This window comes from Salmo salar, chromosome 25 (assembly GCF_965601325.2).
Source record: "Salmo salar chromosome 25, fSalSal1, whole genome shotgun sequence".
Lineage (NCBI taxonomy): Eukaryota > Metazoa > Chordata > Actinopteri > Salmoniformes > Salmonidae > Salmo > Salmo salar.
Window position 1 is genome coordinate 14745405 of NC_138315.1, and position 15752 is coordinate 14761156.

A 15752-nucleotide genomic window follows, 5' to 3' on the forward strand; every position below is an offset into this window, starting at 1 on the left:
AAGCTGAAAATGTGTTGTTATTGGCAGAGAGGTCTGGAACTCTTTTTCTTATTGGTCTATTAACTAATTTATCGCATGGTGATGTCAGAATGGAAGGCGAAAACTCCATCCCACCAAAACATGCTGAAATTTCAGGTGGTCTTTTCAAACAGCTCTTACACAGCTTTTGGGCTCCCGAGAGGCGCATCAGTCTAAGGCAGCGGTCCCCAACCTTTTTTGCACCACAGACCGGTCTCATAGAGGCCTATAAGTTTAGTATAGCCGCTTTTCATAACATTTTAGTTTAAGTAGGTCTCTCTAATGACCATATATATAATAAAAACATGACAACTCACCATGTCGCTGAATCAGTGGGAGCCCTGAGCTTGTCTCCCGGCAACAAGATGGTCCCATCTAGGGGTGATGGGCGACAGTGACATGTTCCTTATGTCCAGTCTACTCCGTAATTTTGTTTTTGTTGCCGTCATTGCGGAAAACCCTGCTTCGCAGAGATGGAAGTGGAAGCAACGTTTTCAGTGCTTTTGTGGCTATCTCAGGATATTCAGCCTTGATTTTAATCCAGAAGGTCGGCAGAGATGAAGTTATCTCAAACATACTTTTAAGGCCACCGTCATTTGCAACCTCAAGGATGGATCTTCTTCCTGCACGGACATGGACGATTCACTTGGGACATTCACAAATGGGTCGCGGATCCATTCCTTTGCACTTCGTGGGTCTTTGGCGGTTGGGAAGTAATGCTCAAACTCCGTTGACAGCGAAGCTAGGGGATCGTGCACCAGCTGGGAGAAACGGCCCAGTCTCAGTCTCTCCCAAAATCCATGCTAATGTTAGGTACATGTCAAATATGCTCCTGCCCACTCGCCGTCCCCACAGTTCCAGTTTAGCTTTGACTGCAGCAACTTTATCTGCCAACTTAAAGATAGTTGTCCTTCTCCCCTGAAGTGACAGATTGAGTTCATTGAGCAGGTTGAATATGTCGCACAGGTAAGCGAGTTTTGCGAGCCATTCCTCGTCATTTAAATGTGCTGCCAGTGGTGACTTTTTTCTTTTTAACGAAATCTCTGCAGCGGCTCTCGTAACTCCAACCCTCTGGCAAGCGATCTCCCCCTGGATAGCCATCTGACTTCTGTGTATAAGAGAAGGCGTTTGTGCTCTGCGTCCATTTCCTCACAAAACTGCCCAAACAGACGTGAGTTAAGGGCGTGTGTTTTGATGTGATTGTTAACTTTAATAACATCATTCAATACAACGTTCAATTCAGGTGACATTTTTCGGCTAGACAGCATTTCTCTGTGAATGACACAGTGCGTAGACTCACATTCAGGCGCAATCTCTTTAACCAGGTAGTGAAACCAGACAGCCGTCCAGTCATGGCAGCAACCCCATCTGTGCATACGCCAACACAGAATGACCAATCCAATTTTCCTGACATGTAATCATCCAAAGATTTGAATAGTTCTGAGGCTGTTGTGTTAGTCGGGAGGGACAGTACACACAACATATCCTCATGCATATCATCCTGAAATATATATCGCACATAAACAAGCAGTATTGCCTTGTTGTCAACATCGGCAGATTTGTCAACCTGGATTGCATACCACCGTGACTCGTTAGGCCTCTCTAACAATTGTGCGTCAACGTCCTCCGCTCTTTCATCAATTCGCCTAGTGACGGTGGTAGCCGAAAGAGGAACCTGTGCTATCTTTTTAGCTGCAGCCTCTCCTAAGAGTTCACGGCAAATGTCCTTAGCAGCAGGTAGAATCAACTCCTTGCCAATAGTGAAAGGCTTCTTGGCCTTAGCAATACGGCTAGCCACTAAGTATGACGCTCTCAGTGCAGCCACGTTTGTTGATGCGGTGGCTTTCAAGACTTGCTTCTGTGCTTCTGCTTCACGTTTTCTTTGCTCAAAGAATTCAACAGGTTTGTCTTTAAGTGCAGAGTGCTTGGATTCGATGTTGCCCGAAGCAGTTTTTAGGGATTCATTGTCTCGTTAGATAGCCTATCTCCACATACTTCGCACAGTAATAATAAAGCCATATTTTAGGTAGGACTCAACATATTTTCTATTGAATGAGGCTTTCATTTTTTTTGTAGTCTCGGGCTCTGCTGTCTCTGCATTATCGACATCATCGTTGGGCCTTTTATCTCCCTTACTCCTTCTGAAGAAGCTCTCCAGCGACGGTTGTTTGTTTTTATTCATGTCAACTAACATAGTTAGCTAGTACAAAGTTGGCGGGCAACACAGCTCAGGCAGACCGTGATGAACTCGCATTACTCAAGTTCAAAATCTGTAAACTGTTGTGGGTGTGACAGAGACATTAGAGTGGTGAGAAAAGGACCAACAGACTGCACCAAGTTCAATGTAATTACTGCACAAATAGCCTAGAACTGTATATAATTATTTAATTTTACCGATAAATTGTAAAAAATAAAAAAAATCCTTTCGGTGCGACCCGGAAGCGAATGTGCTGCAGCCCAGTGGTTGGGGACCGCTGGTCTAAGGCACTGCATCTCAATGCAAGAGGTCGTTACTGCAGTCCCTGGTTCAAATCCAGGCTGCATCACATTCAGCCATGATTGGGAGTCCCATAGGGCGGTGTATAATTGGCCCAGTGTCGTCTGGGTTTTGCCGGGGTAGGCCGTCACTGTAATTAAGAATTTGTTCTTTACTGACTTGCCTAGTTAAATAAAGGTTAGATAAAAAAATATAAACAATTACACTAAAATGGCATTATTATAATTTTCACCACTTCACAGTATTATTCCAACCTCAGTGTGGAAATACATATAACACACAGGTAAATCACGTTTTTGACTGCACATATGACATACATTTAGCCATTTTGGTGTAATCAAGCTGTAACTGCTGAAGAACCTGCCTACAAACACATTGATACGGCACTGTAACTCCCAAACAGCCCAAATAACATGTTCTCTGCTGCAAAGAAACTCTCATGTAGGTTAGCTGTTACGGACAGGTGAAATGTTTGCTGTGGGAAAGTGCTTGTTTTGCATCTTTTAAATTCCCTATAATGCTTATAATCACATCGATTGATAAACTGATTGATAACTAGCCTACTATAATAAAATATTTACACACACTATGTTGAACCTATAGTTCAATCCACTCCAGACAACACAGGCTTTAAATAAAGGCATGTCATGTAATTGAACTTAATCCTTATCCATTTTGGCAGTTAACCTATGTGATTAAGTGGAACAAGAAACTTAACTCAATCCCCAGGTGTGCCAGAAACAAGTTCAAGTTAAGATCCCACTCACACTCAAATTTACTTTTTAAAAGTATTTTGAGGAATCATGAGAGGCAAGATATTCGTGAGACAAGCATGTGGATAGCTCGTCACATCCCTGTCTTAAAATACATGCAACTACCGATTTAAAATGGGCTTGCAACTCCACCCTGTCGAGCTATTCCATCCACTCCTGTCAATGTGCAAATCCTTTTCGATCTTTCAACGCAGGTTAGCGTTGTTCGTCATGAATCTTGTTCTGGAAGCAGCTCTGCAGAGTGGTCATTATCTGTCAAAGCCACAAAGTCCTAAAAACCTTAACCCTAACGTGAACCATACTGCTAAACCCAATGCCTAACCCTAACCTTAAAATAAAGAAAAAAAAGCTTTTTTTCATGAATCTTTACAAACTACACAATTTTGACATTGCAGACGGCATATCTCGCTCAGTTCTGCCTCCAGGACAAGACTCGGGACAATAAACGTCAACCTGCTTTTTGAACACCCCCACACCTTTGATGTGATGGTACGAACGAACTCATGTCATAGCCTAGTAATTTATTTCTTATTTTTTTTTACAGAGTTTTAAACTCTCTAAGGCTATTAAGAATAGCCTAGTATAGAGTATTCCCTACTTTTTCTCCCCCCCCAGAATTTTTCCCAAGAAGGCTATTGTTTGCTTTTCGAGCATTTTCTAGCATGCCTGTCCTTTTTTATGGCGGGCTGTATTCATGTCATTAATCCTGTATAGGTTTGAGCACAGTGCGATCTGAGACTTCTGTAATGCCGGCCCTTACAAAAAAAAAGAGTGCGTTTTGAAACTGCAGTAAAATTGCAGTAACTGCAGTCGACTGTGGAATTTTGGAGCAGTAATTGCAGAATATACTGCACTCTAACTGCAGTTACACTGCAAAATTACTGCAGCAAAAAAAAATCGGTGTTATTTTGGAGCAGTATTTGCAGCATACTGCAGTTATACTGCACTCTGACTGCAATTTTTTTTCGTAAGGGAGCTGCCACTGGGGTAGCTACGGAGAATAAATGTATGGGGGTTTTCTCACCAAATGTAAAAGTTAAAAAATCAATGTGGATATTACTTTTCCATTCTTTTTTTGGTTTTGGTTTTTAGTCTTTAGTCTTTGTAAAGCTATACATATTCTATACATCAAAAAATATCCCACAATTTCTGCCATAATCAAGTAGGCTAGGCATCTGGTGTTACCTTTAGAAATAACTGGGCAATATAGCCAGTAGCCTAATTCTGCTAAATGTGTAAAAATAAATAAATAAATAGAGTTGCCTGGAAATACTCTTATAACGTCAATCCACCTTGCTACAGAATGTAAAGTAGCTTTCTTTCTTTCAAGTGGATTGGCTACAACCCCATCGGATTACTCTGATTGGAGCGGTCTCTTGTCAACCAACGCATGAGCTCCAGCTCCATGCTCTACGATCACGTTTCCTCGAGACAAATAGCATCGCTTTAGGATGCTGAACAAGGTACTGCTGTCGCATCAGGACCAGAAGTCTGAATGGGATGGGGACGATAAAAGAGGTAAGCTCAGCTTGCTTGTTTCTGCCGTCTGTTATATTGTTTTAGAGGCTTTTTAAATCAGCTGTTTACTAGCCTATCCCGGGGATTTCACTCTCTCGTTTATTATGACATGTCAATGAGTTTACCATAACCTAATGTTTAGGGTACACGATTGCGTTCACAATCCCAACCACCTCATAGGCTACTGTTCAAATTGTTTTTATTCGATCTCGGGGTATTTCGTTCATTGACTCATTAAATAGCTTTAGGATCCGCGTGTTCCTGTGTCCTACGATGAATGCGAGCCCATCAATAGGATTTCTGCTCAGCTGTGCAGCACTGGGTACATCTCTTATTATATTATGGGGAGTATTTTGATAATGATAATGGACTAGCCTGCTTAAAAATGAACAGCCCATGGTAAAAAAAAATAGCCTAACAGTTTTTGGATGAGTTTTATTACCGCAAATGTCCCCTCATACTACACTTCGTTTGGCTAGTCTAGACTAGAAAGTTGCTATGAAGAAGCATTTAACTTTATTTCGCAATATCCGAAATACTGAAATGAGCTTGAGTTGACAACATCCACCATACTTACACTTTAAGATGTTGGGACACATTTGAACATGTTATGGTAATTATGACCTTGACACACAGGCTTTCATTTTGTATTCCACGTTTTTTCCCCTAGATAGTAGCCTAACAAATGTCTGTTGCCTCAGATGTTAAGGTCAAGATGTAGGAGGGGACTTTAGACTGAACATTATTTTCTCTGGCTGTTGGTGCACTCATGCCTCCTGTGAAAAACCATTACAAACATCATTATGTCGTTAAAAAATGGAATCTGCTAGTCTTTCTGGTCCTGTCAGCCACATGACATGTTTAATTGACATCCTGTCTAGGTATTGTTATCTATCTATGTGCTGTGTACAGGGCGGGCCATGGCCTTTTGGGGACCATAAGCAAGTTAATAACTAATTTCATGCAATTCTACAAATTTTGCCATATGGTGTAGATTTTTTTTTTTTTGCAGTTTTGAAGCTAATTTCCTGCAATTCTGGGCACGTGCCCAGCTGGCTAGACTATTTTATCAATCAAAATGTTTTTTGCTGACATTGGCTAATTGAGTGACTGTCGTAACAAGAAAAAAACTGCTGATGCACAACCGTGTTATATTTTTGGTTGGGGGCCACCTAGCGGTTGCTTTTTCGCTTTATTCTGACAGCTCAAGAACTACTGGAGCTCTAGAACTCTTTACTCCTGGTTATACAGAGGCATTTTCATCTCATACCGTCATGTCTCTTATATCTCCCTCCCTATGTACAACATACACAAAGATAAGAAGACTGATAGACAGGAATGCCTATGGGCCCCATTTTATGTTGTTAAGTTATTGCAATGTTAGCCTATACACAGGTATTGGAGCAACTTCATGTAAAGTGTTACCATAATGTCAGAGGCAGTTCGAAATTTACTGTGGTGGGGGAGGTGGTCCAAAATAGGGAAGGGTTGTATACCTTTTTTTGGTTTTGGGGAGGGTTTTGTGTTTTTTTATTGGGCACAGGGGAGGGTAGTGTCTTTTTCCCCCGGTTTACATTTGCTCTTTTGCAGGTTGTACTATATAATTTATTCCATCCTAGCCAAATGTCCTCATATGCTTGCACGCACCTCCCCTATATCAAGTTGTTTTGGTACTTCCTTTTTGCACTATGCTTTTCTGTGCACTAACTTTTACTATACCACAGGTCAATATACACTGAGTGTACAAAACATTAAGGACACCTGCTCTTTCCATAACATAGACTGACCAGGTGAATCCAAGTGAAAACGATGATACCTTATTAATGTCACGTGTTAAATAAACTTCAATCAGTGTAGATGAAGGGAAGACAGGTTAAATAAGGGTTTTTAAGCCTTGAGACAATTGAGACACGGATTGTGTATGTGTGCCATTCAGATGGTGAATGGGCAAGACAAAAGATTCAAGTGCCTTTGAAGAGGGTATGATAGTAGAAGCCAGGCGCACTGATTTATGTCAAGAACTACAATGCTGCTGTGGTTTTCACATTCAACAATTTCCTGTGTGTATCCAGAGTGGTCCACCACCCAAAGGACATCCAGCCAACTTGACACAACTGTGGGAAGCATTGGAGTCAACATAGTCCAGCATCCTTGTGGAACGCTTTCGACAACTTGGACATGCCCAGACAAATTGAGGCTGTTCTGAGGGCAAAAGGGTGGGGTGCAACTCATTATTCTTAATGTTTTGAACACTCAGTGTCTATGCTGTGTATATGTACATCAGCCTAGATGTAATATAGTCAACGTAAATCCTGGACACTCAAATGAGTATGATATGTTACATTTGGTATGGTTACAGAAGACATATGTTTAACTGGCAATCATACAACACATACAAGCATTCAAACCTGCATACATTTTCAATATGAAGCCACAAGAACAAATAGGAATAGCTCATAGGCAGCGGAGAAGCCAGATGCATCATTGTGCGTGAAATAACAGTGAAGATATGAGACACGTAGCTCAAAAAGCTCCCCTATTGATCTTGTTTAGGGACAATACAATTATCCTAGACTAGCCTACAACACCACAATGCAATGAATAATTGCATTATTGTTTTCAAGTGAGTACAAAATTCTACTCTAGGCTGCAGTGAAAATGTCATTTGAATACCGGCGCAAAAGCCCTGTGAATTGAATGTTTAATTCCATTTGGATCAATTGTGGGTGTACTCTTGACAGTTTATAAGGTCTAGAAAGGCACAGTAGCAGGCCAGTCTGGCTGTATTTTTACTTCTGATACTGACATGCGGCGTCTGTTGCAGATGATCATTCTCCCAAGTCGTCCTATAATAATGTGACCACATATGCTACTGGCAGGCCCAGTAAAGTTTAACGCTCGCTCGGCCTCCTTTCCAATCCTCGCCCACCTAGAACCTAACGCTTCAATATATATACTGCTCAAAAAAATAAAGGGAACACTTAAACGACACATCCGAGATCTGAATGAAAGAAATAATCTTATTAAATACTTTTTTCTTTACATAGTTGAATGTGCTGACGACAGAATCACACAAAAATAATCAATGGAAATCCAATTTATCAACCCATGGAGGTCTGGATTTGGAGTCACACTCAAAATTAAAGTGGAAAACCACACTACAGGCTGATCCAACTTTGATGTAATGTCCTTAAAACAAGTCAAAATGAGGCTCAGTAGTGTGTGTGGCCTCCACGTGCCTGTATGACCTCCCTACAACGCCTGGGCATGCTCCTGATGAGGTGGCGGATGGTCTCCTGAGGGATCTCCTCCCAGACCTGGACTAAAGCATCCGCCAACTCCTGGACAGTCTGTGGTGCAACGTGGCGTTGGTGGATGGAGCGAGACATGATGTCCCAGATGTGCTCAATTGGATTCAGGTCTGGGGAACGGGCGGGCCAGTCCATAGCATCAATGCCTTCCTCTTGCAGGAACTGCTGACACACTCCAGCCACATGAGGTCTAGCATTGTCTTGCATTAGGAGGAACCCAGGGCCAACCGCACCAGCATATGGTCTCACAAGGGGTCTGAGGATCTCATCTCGGTACCTAATGGCAGTCAGGCTACCTCTGGCGAGCACATGGAGGGCTGTGCGGCCCCCCAAAGAAATGCCACCCCACACCATGACTGACCCACCGCCAAACCGGTCATGCTGGAGGATGTTGCAGGCAGCAGAACGTTCTCCACGGCGTCTCCAGACCTGCTTTCATCTGTGAAGAGCACAGGGCGCCAGTGGCGAATTTGCCAATCTTGGTGTTCTCTGGCAAATGCCAAACGTCCTGCATGGTGTTGGGCTGTAAGCACAACCCCCACCTGTGGACGTCGGGCCCTCATACCACCCTCATGGAGTCTGTTTCTGACCGTTTGAGCAGACACATGCACATTTGTGGCTTGCTGGAGGTCATTTTGCATGGCTCTGGCAGTGCTTCTCCTGCTCCTCCTTGCACAAAGGCGGAGGTAGCGGTCCTGTTGCTGGGTTGTTGCCCTCCTACGGCCTCCTCCACGTCTCCTGATGTACTGGCTTGTCTCCTGGTAGCGCCTCCATGCTCTGGACACTACGCTGACAGACACAGCAAACCTTCTTGCCACAGCTCGCATTGATGTGCCATCCTGGATGAGCTGCACTACCTGAGTCACTTGTGTGGGTTGTAGACTCCGTCTCATGCTACCACTAGAGTGAAAGCACTGCCAGCATTCAAAAGTGACCGAAACATCAGCCAGGAAGCATAGGAACTGAGAAGTGGTCTGTGGTCCCCACCTGCAGAACTACTCCTTTATTGGGGGTGTCTTGCTAATTGCCTATAATTTCCACCTGTTGTCTATTCCATTTGCACAACAGCATGTGAAATTTATTGTCAATCAGTGTTGCTTCCTAAGTGGACAGTTTGATTTCACAGAAGTGTGATTGACTTGGAGTTACATTGTGTTGTTTAAGTGTTCCCTTAATTTTTTTGAGCAGTGTATATTATAATCTAAATATACTGAACAAAAATATAAATGCAACAATTTCAACGATTGTATTGATTTTGGTTCATATAAAACAAAATCAGTCCATTGAAATAAATGAATTAGGCCCTAATCTATGGATTTCAAATGACTGGGCAGGTGCGCAGTCAATCAGAATTAGTTTTTCCCCACAAAAGGGCTTTAAGGACAGAAATACTCCTCAGTTTCATCAGCTGTCCAGGTGGCTGTCGCAGACGATCCCACAGTTGAAAAGCCGAATGTGGAGGTCCTAGGCTGGCATGGTTACATGTGGTCTGCGGTTGTGAGGCCGGTTGGACATACTGCCAAATTCTCTAAAGCGATGTTTGGCTTATTGTAGAGAAATTAACATTGAATTCTCTGGCAACAGCTCTGGTCAACGTTCCTGCAGTCAGCATGCCAATTGCATGCTCCCTCAAAACTTGTGACATCTGTAGCATTGTGTTGTGTGATATAACTGCACATTTAGATTGGCCTGTTATTGTCCCCAGCACAAGGTGCACCTGTGTATTGATCATGCAGTTTAATCAGCTTCTTGATATGCCACACCTTTCAGGTGGATGGATTATCTTGGCAAAGGTGAAATGCTCACTAACAGGGATGTAAACAAATTTGTGCACAAAATATGACAGAAATAAGCATTTTGTGTGTATGGAACATTTCTTGGATCTTTTATTTCAGCTCATGAAACATGGGACCAACACTTTACATGTTGCATTTATATTTTTATCAGTATATTTGTCATTTAACTTTTAAACTGTATTACCTTTTAAATGTAGCATAACCAAACCAGTCACAAAGACTACTTCAAAACTCTCGTCCGTCCAAAATGTAATTCCTGCATCCTCAAAATGGCTTTACATCCAACCTTTTTATGGGAGTAAAGCACATGTTGTAATAGAAATGTCACGACATCATGGGAAGCATACAGTTTATTAGGCTAGATGACATGAACTTCACAGGGTGGGGAAAGTGCAAGGTGGTGAGCTTGATGCTCCTTTTATAAATATTGAGGGTCTTATTCTGGTGACATGATGATTGATGCTTGGCTGCCATTTGACAAATCAAAATAATCTTGCACTTTTGTCCATAATAATCTCATCATGTAGACTATACCCGCATTGTATCTGTGAGCTGCTGGCTAGAGCTCACGTGCCAATACCAGAGTGTGCACATTGGCTATACCTGCACAACATTTTTTTTGTGACAAAATCATCAGTAGGTTTAGAGTTGAAAATGAGATGAAAACCCATTTAACTTGTATTTTTTATTTGGTACATGGGAATTTATCTGCAAAAGTAATTTTTATGTGCACTAGTCAATTTGTTGGAAATACAACTCTGATGGGAAAATGGGCCATTTTTTTTATAATCTGTCGCCAATTGGATGGAAGCCTAGCTATAGACACTCTAAAGACCCTAGCAAATGCACTAGTCCAGTGTCAATTTGATTATGCCTGCACATCATGGTTCACCAGCAGCCCCAAACACCTAAAGAATAAGATACAGACCAGCCAAAACAAGCTCGTAAGAATTGTACTTACACTCCCCCCTCATACTCATCTGGAGGTCAAGCTTTTTAAGCTGCTACGCTGGCTATCTGTGGAAAAAAAGAGTAGTATTACTTCAACTTGTTCTGGTCCACAGAATGATCATGGACTCAGCCCCCAGGTACCTATTCAGCAATTTTTCATTTGTTAGAGATGTCCACCAGCATAATACCAGAGCCAGAGACTCTCATATTCACTGTTTTAAATATAAGAGTCTATCTGGTAAGAACACATTTGTGTACACCGGTGCTTTTGAGTGGAACAAACTACCACAGCAAACCATGATATTGAAGTGCCCAAGTCAGTATGCTTTGTTTATTGGTTGTGTGGTGGAACATTTGTTGAATATATTTTATATAATTATAAATATGGCACAAAATGGTAAAAATCTTATTTCCCCCAAGCTGATTATTGTCTGCAGCCGGCTCTGATCGTAGTGTAGGCCTAATGAAACAGACAGGGAGAGTGGGCTCGCCCGTGGTGGTCGGCGAACCCTCAACCTTATGGTTGGTCGACTGTGCTACAAAAGCGTGCTGAAGTGGCAGTCGATATCCACATTTTCAAATTGTCCCTTACATACTCTGTGGTTGTGTACATCATGGCAATTTGGCAAAATTATATTACGTTGCAGTTGAGTCATATTTATAGTGTGTTTATTAAACAAATCGTGCCCAGATGAATCCCATATGGCCATGCATATGTTTATGCGTTTAGTAGAGACGTGCAACGTTCAGCCTGCTGCACAGTGGCAATGGAAGGTGTAGTCTAGAGCGTTCAGTTAAATTGTGTTTAGGAGCAACTCTCTCCATGGTTAAATTAGCAAGATATAGATGTCATTGTTGTAAAAGTAAGGTGAGTGTGCTTCATTTATTATCATGCTAAATCTAAATATTGAATTATTTGGTATCAATTCATTGTAAGGTGTCCTTATTACAGTGTAAAACGTGTAATTACACTGACAAGTATTGTAGATAATTGTAATATCTCATAGTTACACTGTAATAACAACATGTAACTGGTGGTAATTGCAGCATGTAATTACACAGGTGTAACAACAAATACTTTGGGAAAGTTTCCACTAAATTCCTCAATTTAGTGTTTATTTTCTTCTCAGCTGCATCCGATTCAGTATAACTGTCACAAGGTTGTAATCTCTTGTTGGCAGATGCGCTGGGCGTCTGAGATTACAAAGGTTGGAGGCTCAATAGGCTCTAATTACCTACCCGTGACTGCGCAATTTTCAAAATCTCCACTCAAAAAGTGTACCATTTGGGATAACTTGGTTGAGTTTACAAAAACAGATCAAATATAGACAGGTCAACCTCACTGACTGGGGTCTACCATACGTGTGTCATCTCAGATTATATATAAAACAGTACTTACAGTACCAGCGTTTCTTTATTTTTTTCTATTTTCTACATTGTAGAATAATAGTGAAGACATCAAAACTATGAAATAATACATATGGAATCATGTAGTAACCAAAAAAAGTGTTAAACAAATCAAAATATATTTTCTATTTGAGATTCTTCAAAGTAGCCACCCTTTGCTTGATGACAGCTTTGCACACTCTTGGCATTCTCTCAATCAGCTTCACCTGGTATGCTTTTCCAACAGTCTTGAAGGAGTTCCCACATAAGCTGAGGACTTGTTGGCTGCTTTTCCTTCACTCTGCGGTCCAACTCATCCCAAACATTCTCAAATGGATGGAGGTCTGGTGATTGTGTAGGCCAGGTCATCTGATACATCACTCTCCATCTTGGTCAAATAGCCCTTACACAGCCTGGAGGTGTGTTGGGTGATTGTCCTGTTGAAAAACAAATGATAGTCCCACTAAGCGCAAACCAGATGGGATGGCGTATCGCTGCAGAATGCTGTGGTAGCCATGCTGGTTCTGTGTGCCTTGAATTGTAAATAAATCACAGACAGTGTCACCAGCAAAGCACCCCTACACCATTGCACCTCCTCCTCCATGCTTCACGGTGGAACCACACATGCGGAGATCATCCGTTCACCTACTTTGAGTCTCAAAAACACACGCCGGTTGGATCCAAAAATCTCACATTTGGACTCATCAGACTAAAGAACAGATTTCCGTCGGTCCATTGCTTGTGTTTCTTGGCCAAGCAAGTCTCTTCTTCTTATTGGTGTCCTTTAGTAGTGGTTTCTTTGCAGCAATTTGACCATGAAGGCCTGATTCACACAGTCTCCTCTGAACAGTTGATGTTGAGATGTGTCTGTTTCTTGAACTCTGTGAAGCATTTATTTGGGCTGCAATTTCTGAGGCTGGTAACTCTAATGAACCTATCCTCTGCAGCAGAGGTAACTCTGGTTCTTCATTTCCTGTGGCAGTCTTCATGAGAGCCAGTTTCATCATAGCGCTTGATGGTTTTTGCGACTGCACTTGAAGAAATGTTCAAAGTTCTTGACATTTTCTTTACTGACTGACCTTCTTGTCTTAAAGTAATGATGGACTGTTGTTTGTCTCTGGATTATTTGAGCTGTTCTTGTCATAATATGGACTTGGGTCTTTTACCAAATAGGGCTATCTTCTGGATACCACACATATCTTGTCACAACACAACTGATTGGCTCGAATGCATTAAGAAGGAAAGAAATTCCACAAATTGTCACGCCCTGACCTGAAAGAGACGTTTTTCTCTGTTTGGTTAGGTCAGGGTGTGATATGGGGTGGGCATTCTATGTCATATATTTCTTTATGTTTGGCCGAGTATGGTTCCTAATCAGAGGCAGCTGTCTATCGTTGTCTCTGATTGGGAATCATACTTAGGCAGCCCTTTTTCCCACCTTCAGTTGTGGGATCTTGTTTTTGTACAGCTCTGTGTAAGCCTGCAGAACGTAACGTTCGTTTTCCTTTTAGTTATTTTGTTTAGTGTTCTGAGTTAAATAAAAGTAAACATGAGCACTTACCACGCTGCACGTTGGTCTCCTCCTTACAACGATCGTTACACAAATTAACTTTTAAGAAGGCACACTTGTTAATTGAAATGCATTCCAGGTGACTATTCTCACGTCCTGACCAGTCAAAGGGGTTGTTTGTTATTGTAGTTTGGTCAGGGCGTGGCAGGGGGTGTTTGTTTAGTGTGTTTCGGGGTTTTTGGTTTATGTTCTATGTTTTCTATTTCTATGTGGTTTTTCTAGTTTTTCTATGTCTATGTTAGTTTTGTCAATGACCTCCAATCAGAAGCAGCTGTTTCTTGTTATCTCTGATTGGAGGCCATATTTAGTTGTGTGTGTTTTCACTTGTGTTTGTGGGTGGTTGTTTCCGGTTTAGTCTGTGCACCTTACTGGACTGTTTTCATTGTTATTTTGTTTAAGTGTGATTACCTTCCATAAATACGCAGATGAGCAATATACCCGCTGCATATTGGTCTGATGATTTCTCCTCTTCAGACGACGAAGTTTATGACAACTATCTCATGAAGCAGGTTGAGAGAATGCCAAGAGTGTTGAAAGCTGTCATCAAGAGAAAAGCGTGCCTACTTTGAAGAATCTCAAAAAATAGGTTTGGATTTGTTTAACACTTTTTTGGTTACTACATGATTCCATATGTATTATTTCATAGTTTTGATGTCTTCACTATTATTCTACAATGTAGAAAATAGTAAAAAATAAAGAGGCCGAGCAGTTGCCATACCAGGCAGTGATGCAACCAGTCAGGATGCTCTCGATAGAACCATTTGAGGATCTGAGGACCCATGCCAAATCTTTTCAGTCTGTTGAGGTGGAATAGGTTTTGTCATGCCCTCTTCACGACTGTCTTGGTGTGCTTGGACCACGTTAGTTTGTTGGTGATGTGGCAGGTTACCTTAGTGTTCTTGGGCACAGGCACTATGGTGGTCTGCTTAAAACATGTTGGTATTACAGACTAGGACAGGGAGAGGTTGAAAATATCAGTGAAGACACTTGCCAGTTGGTCAGCGCATGCTCGCAGTACATGTCCTGGTAATCCGTCTGGCCCCGCTGCCCTATGAATGTTGACCTGTTTAAAGGTCTTACTCACATCGGCTGCGGAGAGTGTGATCATGCAGTCTTCCGGAACAGCTGGTGCTCTCGTGCATGTTTCAGTGTTTTTTGCCTCGAAGTGAGCATAGAAGTAGTTTAGCTCGTCTGGAAGGCTCGTGTCACTGGGCTGCTATCAGCTGTGCTTCCCTTTGTAGTCTGTAATGGTTTGCAAGCCCTGCCACACCCGACGAGCGTCAGAGCCGGTGTAGTACGATTCGATCTTAGTCCTGTATTGATGCTTTGCCTGTTTGATGGTTCGTCAGAGGGCATAGCGGGATTTCTTATACGCTTCCGAGTTAAGAGTCCCACTCCTTGAAAGCGGCAGCTCTAGCCTTTAGCTCAGTGCATATGTTGCCTTTAATCCATGGATTCTGGTTGGGGTATGACGCACGGTCACTGTGGGGACGACGTCATCGTTGCACTTATTGATGAAGCCAATGACTGATGTGGTGTACTCCTCAATACCATCAGAGGAATCCCGGAACATATTCCAGTCTGTGCTAGCAAAACAGTCCTGTAGCTTAGCATCTGCTTCATCTGACCACTTTTTTATTGATCTAGTCACTGGTGCTTCCAGCTTTAATTTTTGCTTGTAAGCAGGAATCAGGAGGATAGAATTATGGTAAGATTTGCCAAATGGATAGCGAGGGAGAGCTTTGTATGCGTCTCTGTGTGTGGAGTAAAGGTGGTCCAGAGTTTTTTTCCCTCTGGTTGCACATTTAACATGCTGATAGAAATTTGGTCAAATGGATTTAAGTTTCCCTGAATTATAGTCCCCGGCTCCTAGGAGCGCTGCACTCTGGATGAGCATTTTCTTGTTTGCTTACGGCGGAATACAGCTCATTC

General features: G+C 42.1%; 1 protein-coding gene across 1 annotated transcript in view; it reads left to right on the top strand.

Moving 5' to 3' along the window:
• Positions 1 to 4355: 4355 nt before the first annotated feature.
• The window catches only part of LOC106586201 (beta-1,3-galactosyltransferase 1), a 120224-nt gene continuing 108827 nt past the window's right edge, over positions 4356 to 15752 (top strand). Inside the window, exon 1 of the mRNA XM_014173207.3 lies at positions 4356 to 4806. The gene's annotated coding sequence lies outside the window, so the exon portion shown is untranslated. The remainder of the gene's footprint in view (positions 4807 to 15752) is intronic.